We start from the raw sequence: 8,415 nt of genomic DNA, 5'->3' as shown, positions 1-8,415 counted from the left end.
GCGGGAGGAGTAACATCAGTAAGGATCTAAAACAGAACCTGCTGGTGCTTCGTCAGGCTGTTCGAGTCGCAAGACAAGAACAAGTAGCCTACATGAAGAGGTTGACGGAAAGAGAGAAGGCCGACCGCGGTATCCAAACCGAGGCCTTCTCCTTCCATGGCGGAGCGACGATGGCGCAGGAGGCGATAGATTTCGCCTTATCGGCCACCAAACACTTAATGGAGGGGGAGACTGCGAAGCGGCCTAGGCCTAATGTAGGCACGCGCAGCAATGCCAAACGACGGGCAACCAACAAGGCCAAACGTCGCTTGGGAGGTGCGGATCCGGGTGCGAAGGATCCCGCAGGGCGGCGTCCCGAGAAGGCGACTTCCCAGCCTAAAAAGGCGAAAGCCGCCAATCGGGCGCGCACTGCGGAGCGACCTGGCACCAGCCTGCCGGCGCCATCGGTACAAGATGGCGAATGGCAGGTGGTCAGCAGGGAGCGGAAGTCCAACGCACCTCGACCCGCTAAGAAGAAGGCGAGGGATAGAGGAGAGGCCCTGCTGGTGAAAACCAACGGGGGCAGCTATGCGGATGTCCTAAAATCGATGCGGGCGGCCGAAAGCCTCTCGAATTTAGGACAGGATGTGCGAAGCGTCAGACGCACCAAAGATGGCGAAATGATCTTGGTGCTGAAGCGTGGATCACAATCCAATGGAGCAACGTGTAGGAGGTTGGCCCAAGAGGTCTTGGGAAACGGCGCTCAGGTGAGGTCGTTGGGAGCGGAAGTGACTCTCCAGTGTAAGCAACTGGACGAGATCACAAACGCAGAGGACGTCGTCTCGGCCGTTAAGCAGCAGTGCGGCGTCGAGATCGATCAGAACTCTGTACGTATCAGGGAGCGGTTGCTTGGCACGCAGGTAGCTTACTTCAAGTTACCGGCCGCGGAAGCCAAGAAAGTAACCGACAAAGGGAAGTTGAAGATCGGATGGTCAGTATGCCCAGTTAGCATACTCCAGCCGCCTTCAGTGGACCGATGTTTTAAATGTCTGGAGCCAGGCCACAAGTCATACGACTGTAAGGGCCCAGACAGGAGCAAGTTGTGTCGTCGCTGCGGCGAGGAGGGACACAAGGCGCTGAAATGCGAGAGGGCACCCAAGTGTCTCATCTGCGCTAGCAAGAAGCAGCTGAATCTTAACCACTGCGCACCTGCTCAGCAGTTACTGTGGCAGTCGGTATTGGAGTCGGGGACAGATGTCGCCCTTCTATCCGACCCGTACAACGTCCCTGCCGACAACGGCAACTGGGTGGCGGACGGGTCTGGAATGGCGGCAATCTGTGCAACGGGTCGGTTCCCGGTCCAGGAGGTAGTACAGTCCTCTGCGGAGAGTGTCGCGATTGCCAAGATCAATGGTGTGTTCTATTGTAGCTGCTATGCCCCTCCTATGTGGCCAATAGAACAGTTCAACCAGATGATCGATAGGCTCTCGTCTGACATGGTGGGATGAAAGCCGTTTGTCATAGCGGGTGACTTCAACGCTTGGGCGGTGGAGTGGGGCAGCCGCTATACAAATGGTAGGGGCCAAGCGCTTCTGGAGGCGCTTGCGAAACTCGACGCAGTGCTAGTCAATGATGGTTCCGCTAGCACATTCCGTAGGAATGGGGTCGAGTCGTGGATTGACGTAACGTTTGCCAGTCCAAGTTTGGTCCCAGACATGGACTGGAGGGTAGACGAAGGCTACACCCATAGTGATCACCTAGCAATACGCTTCAGGATCAACTTTGGTGTGCAGCATTCTAGGGCGGGTAATCCCTGTCAGGTACGCGGGTGGAAGACCAATCACTTCGACAGCGAAGTTTTCACCGCGGCCCTGGGACTGGAGGCCAACACCGACAGTCTAAGCGGGGATGCGCTGGTAGCTGTTCTATCACGCGCGTGCGACGCCACTATGCCGAGGAAGACCCTGCCAAGAAATGGCAGACGCTCGGTATATTGGTGGAGTGCTGAGATCGCAGCCCTACGGTCAGCTTGCCTACAAGCTAGACGTAGGATGCAGCGAGCCCGCACTGAGGAGGGTAGAGTGGAACGACGTGAAGTGTTTCGTGCTGCGAAATCGGCCCTTAACAAGGCCATCAAGCGCAGCAAGAGAGCGTGTTTTGACAAATTGTGCGAGGAGGCCAACGTGAATCCGTGGGGCGATGCCTACAGGATCGTGATGGCAAAGACCAAAGGGGGCTCCTCACCTCCTGAACGGTCGCCAGAACGGTTGGCGAGAATTATCGAAGTACTCTTCCCGTCCCGAACCATAAGTCCCTGGCCCCCAGCGCCGCAAGGCACGGCGGGCACGGGCGACATGGTGGCCCCGGTGACGAACGAAGAGCTACTTGCAGTTGCTAATTCTCTAGCGGTGAATAAAGCTCCAGGGCCTGATGGAGTTCCAAACAGCGCTCTCAAGTCAGCAATCATGGCGAACCCGAACATGTTCAGGTTGGCTATGCAGAGATGCCTTGACGAGTGCCGTTTTCCAGATAGATGGAAAAGGCAGAAGCTGGTACTGTTGCCGAAGGCCGGGAAGCCACCTGGCGACCCATCGGCGTACAGACCAATCTGTCTGATTGACACGACGGGCAAATTGCTTGAGAGGATTATCCTCAACAGGCTAACTCCATACGCAGAAGGTATGGAGGGCCTGTCAAGTAATCAGTTCGGTTTTCGAAAGGGAAAGTCCACGGTGGACGCTATCAACTCAGTGGTAAGGACTGCCGAGATAGCGATCCAACGGAAGAGGCGGGGCATTCGATATTGCGCGTTAGTGACACTTGACGTGAAGAACGCATTCAACAGCGCAAGCTGGGATGCCATCGCGCTCTCGTTACACCGGCTTGGCCTGCCGGTGGGCCTGTACCGGATCTTGGAAAGCTACTTCCAGAACCGTGTACTATTATACGAGACCGATGCCGGTCAGCAAAGTGTTCTTATTACCGCAGGAGTTCCGCAAGGTTCAATCCTGGGCCCGGTACTATGGAACCTTATGTATGACGAGGTTCTGAGACTAAAGTTCCCTCCGGGTGTGAAAATAGTCAGTTTCGCCGATGATGTCACCCTGGCGGTCTATGGGGAGTCAATCTCAGAGGTAGAACTAACGGCGGCACACGCGATAAGCATAGTGGCGGAATGGATGAGCGCGAGAGGCCTAGAGCTCGCCCATCACAAGACGGAGGTGGTTGTTGTCAATAACCGCAAGTCGGCACAACAAGCAGTTATCCAAGCGGGAGAAGTTGAGATAACTTCTAAGCGGAGTCTGAAGATTCTTGGGGCCATCATAGACGACAAGCTGACCTTCGGCAGTCATGTCGACTATGCGTGCAAGAAGGCTTCGGTGGCTGTTGCGGCATTATCGAGGATGATGTCCAACAGCTCCAAGGTGTGCGCCAGTAGACGCAGACTACTGGCCGGTGTCGCCGTATCTATTCTTAGGTACGGTGGACCGTCCTGGGCGAGGGCACTGGGAGTAACCAGTTACCGTCGCAAATTGGAGAGCACCTATCGCTTGATGTGTCTCAGAGTGATATCTGCCTACCGCACGGTATCACATGATGCATCCTGCGTGATAGCGGGTATGATGCCAGTCGGGCTGGTCATCCGGGAAGACGAAGATTGTTTCGAATTGCGTGGCAATAGGGGAGTCCGTGAGCGTGCCAGGGTGACCTCGGTCGCCAGATGTCAACGCGAATGGGACAACTCGTCGAGAGGTAGGTGGACCCACCGGCTGATACCCAACATATCTAGCTGGGTGGGAAGACCCCATGGGGAAGTTCACTTCCATCTGACACAATTCCTGTCAGGCCATGGCTGTTTCCGACAGTACCTCCACAGGTTTGGGCACGCTGAGGCCCCAGTCTGCCCAGACCTCCCAGGTGTCGACGAAACTGCGGAGCACGTACTATTCGTATGTCCCCGCTTCGACGTCGAAAGAGGCGCTATGCTAGGCGTCTGCGGCCTGGACACAACCCCTGATACCCTTGTACAGGGGATGTGCCAAGCGGTAGAGAAGTGGAACGCAGTTTCGACTGCCACCACTCAGATTGCCTGCCGGCTGCAGAGAGCATGGAGCGCCGAGCAGCAGGCGAGGAGTTAGAGTGAGTGAATTGGCGGATGATAGACGAAGGTATGGTCTACCCATGCCAAGATGGGAGCGAGTGTGCGAGAATGTAAGGCACGAGTGAGAGCGTACGCTAAGTACGGCCATCCCCCAAGAAGTAATGCCGAAAGGTAGTTCCTGGGGATGGATGGCGGAGCCCAATGGAGTTTAGTCGGTATTAATGGCTGGTCACCATTCGAGTCCGACACGCCCCCAGTGCACCCCGTGCGGTAGATTGGACCCTACCAATAGCACGTGTACTGGGTTAGGACATAAAGGTCTTCTCCATTGTTAAAAAAAAAGACTACCCTTGCTTGGAGGTTGTGTTGGCATACAATGGTGTATGGTCGTGATTTAGGAAATACTTAAGGGTCGTATGTGTATGGCCTAGTATGGCCGTGCATGTATGAAATTTGTTTTTTTTGTCGCACTGAACCCCTTAAAGTATGCACAATAAGGAAACCAAGCCATCCAGGTGTAGTCATATAATACGCTGAGTGACAGGCATAGTCATGCACTACGCATGTACTGCGAGCGATGGCATCATAAGACACAGTCCGAACTTATTGAAAATTCCTTACGCTGGTCTGCACTGCAAGCGACAGGCAGAGTCATGCACTACGCATGTACTGCGAGCGATGGCATCATAAGACACAGTCCGAACTTATTGAAAATTCCTTACGCTGGTCTGCACTGCAAGCGACAGGCAGAGTCATGCACTACGCATGTACTGCGAGCGATGGCATCATAAGACACAGTCCGAACTTATTGAAAATACCAGCGTAGGTAAAAAGTTGCTTACGCTGGTCTGCACTGCAAGCGACAGGCAGAGTCATGCACTACGCATGTACTGCGAGCGATGGCATCATAAGACACAGTCCGAACTTATTGAAAATTCCTTACGCTGGTCTGCACTGCAAGCGACAGGCAGAGTCATGCACTACGCATGTACTGCGAGCGATGGCATCATAAGACACAGTCCGAACTTGGGGTTTTGCAGAAAAAATACCAGCGTAGGTAAAAAGTTGCTTACGCTGGTCTGCACTGCAAGCGACAGGCAGAGTCATGCACTACGCATGTGCTGCGAGCGATGGCAATATGAGAGATAGACCAGAGTTGGGTAAATTGTAAAACACATCGATACCGTCCATCTTCGACTGCGAGAGCGACCGTCGGTAGCAAGTGAACATGTGGAAGATCCGCACAAAGAGGAATGGAAAATGTATCTCACTGTACCTGTGCCTAGGCAGACCGATACCAGCCCGATTGGGTTGGTTGCTGCCGCACAAAGCAGAATGCCGATCTGCCCGCAGAACAAACAGCGTAACGACCATGTACATTTAGCTTGTTTGCATGATGATAGGGCATGTTAAATGTAATAGGTGTATCGCTCGGATGGAATGCGCCGACGCATACACCATACCTTGGCTGATCCACTCGGCCGTAGGGGTGGTGATGATTTTTAGCATTGTAAATGGTGTTAGTAAACTTATTGCATATTTGATAAAAATCTATCTATGGGTAGTGTGACGTTGTATAAATTCATCAAATGTACAATACAATCAATGATTCGGTTCACATCGAAAGAGCGGGCGGAGGTAGTAATGTTATACGCGGCGAATGGTAGTTCCATTGTGTCAGCTCAGCGGGCATATGGTGAAAAACACCCTGGCGAACAAGTGCCGTGTGCCAAGACTATTCGTCGGTGGGTGTCAAATTTTGCTGAACATGGCACAGTGAACGATCGACCCCATGCCGTTCATCGACGTGCAATACGTTCCAATGAACTGGTTGACGCGGTCAGAGAGAGCGTCGCGCAAAATCCAACTGAGTCGTATCGCCGTCGCGCGCAGCAGTTTGGGGTCAGTGGTACCACTATGCGGCGCATCTTGAAACATGATTTGCACTTGTTTCCTTATAAGATGCAAGTAACGCAAAGATTATTGCCAGCGGACTATGCACGTCGTATGCAATATGGCAAAACAGTCGCTCAAGTGGTAGCCACTGAACCTGATTTCTGGAAGCAAATATTGATGACCGACGAGGCTCATTTCACATTGTCGGGCGGAGTTAATAAGCAAAATAGGCGTGTTTGGGCCACACGGAATACACACCGGATTCATGAGACGCCATTACATGATCAAAAGGTGACGGTGTGGGCCGGCGTTTGTGCTAAAACCATAATTGGACCTTTTTTTTTCAAAGAAAATGAGCCAATCGATGGGAAGCGATATCGGTGGATGTTAGCTCATTATGTATGGCCACAAATGCGCGAAAAGGGCCTTGAGGGTTATTGGTTCCAACAAGACGGTGCGCCATGTCACACGGCTGCTCAAACAATTGGGGTTTTGCAGAAAAAATTCCCAGGGCGTGTGGTGTCGAAGGGAGGCGACATTGACTGGCCACCGCGGTCTCCAGATTTAACACCTCCCGACTTCTTTTTATGGGGCTATTTGAAAAGCAAAGTATACGCCAATAATCCTCAGACCCTTCTCGAGCTTAAGGATAACATTCGAACTGAGATACGTGCCATACCTCCCGAGATGCTCGAGAAGGTTATGGACAATGCAGCAAAAAGGGCACATAGTGCGGTGGTTCATGGAGGCGGTCACTTGGTCGACGTGGTGTTTAAACACTAGTATGGAGCATGATTTGCAGAGTGCGAGCGGCTATTTGCCCGTGTGATATTCTACCTAGAGGGTGGTTTCGTTGTATTGTACATTTGATGTGGTTTATATACCGTCACACAAGATGGTGCACCCTGTGTATATATATGTATATATATATATATATATATATATATATATATATATATATATATATATATATATATATATATATATATATATATATATATATATATATATATATATATATATATATATATATATATATATATATATATATATATATATATATATATATATATATATATATATATATATATATATATATATATATATATATATATATATATATATATATATATATATATATATATATATATATATATATATATATATATATATATATATATATATATATATATATATATATATATATATATATATATATATATATATATATATATATATATATATATATATATATATATATATATATATATATATATATATATATATATATATATATATTTATAAATATATATATATATATATATATATATATATATATATATATATATATATATATATATATATATATATATATATATATATATATATATATATATATATATATATACTGAATTCCGATTATTATACTCACTTTTTGGGAGCAAGGTTTGCGCTATTGTCGAATCCTTTGTTCATGTCCGTCTCCATCCAGAACTCAGATGTTCTAATTTCAAAGAACGTCCGTTATCGTCCAAGAACGTCTTAAAACTGACTCTGGTTTCAGAACCATTCGTCAAGACCTACTTGGTTCGTATTCTCGAACGGTAGTCTACATAACGGAACTCTTTACACTCTCGCACGCATCTCGTCATTCATGATCTATGACAACCATTTACGGATACACACTCACCTCACATTCTCTGGAGTGTTTCTGATTGAAAGACTATGCCGACACCTGACTCTTTCGTTCATCTGTAAACGATTCAACATATCAACGCTAAATTTTACCAATGTTGTACGACACTAAACCGAACTGATGTAGTTTTAGCTAGCATTGAATCAAATGATTTCCTTTATTTTATTTTTTATCGGTTTGTCCGAAATTTCCTTTCAAAGAGAATTTTGACAGTTGGCTTTTAAGCCGTAATCATATGTTTGTCGAGATATGTATTTTTTTCATCACCCGGGTGCTTTGCATGGGACGAGGGGGAGGGGGTAGGTAAATACTACGTTATTTACGCGGGGGAGGTTAGAATTTTGTGACAAAATGCTACGAGGGGGGAGGGAGGGGTCAAAAATCGCCGAAAAAAAGCTACGTCATTTGTGTACGGCCCCTTACTGAGGAGCAGAGAAAAGCTCGCTCGGGCTATCGTTCACAGCGAGAGTGCCTGGTGCTTTGAGATTCTTTGTGAATATCCGAGGAAGCGAAGTACTACACCCAACTAAATCAACAAAACTGTTAACAAATGCAAAAACATACAACTAAATGTGAAAGGCACAGAAAGGTAGAGTGCTTTACCAAAACATTACACTCTACGGTGAATATGAAGAAAATAAGATATTTTTCCTCCTAGTGCTACAGCTGTCGAGGGATCATTTTCGATTTAATTCGAATTCTAATTGATTTCAACGCATACCCATATGTCTCTTGAAGTCTA

This window comes from Topomyia yanbarensis, chromosome 3, assembly GCF_030247195.1.
Source record: "Topomyia yanbarensis strain Yona2022 chromosome 3, ASM3024719v1, whole genome shotgun sequence".
NCBI lineage: Eukaryota > Metazoa > Arthropoda > Insecta > Diptera > Culicidae > Topomyia > Topomyia yanbarensis.
This window is presented reverse-complemented; position numbering follows the sequence as displayed.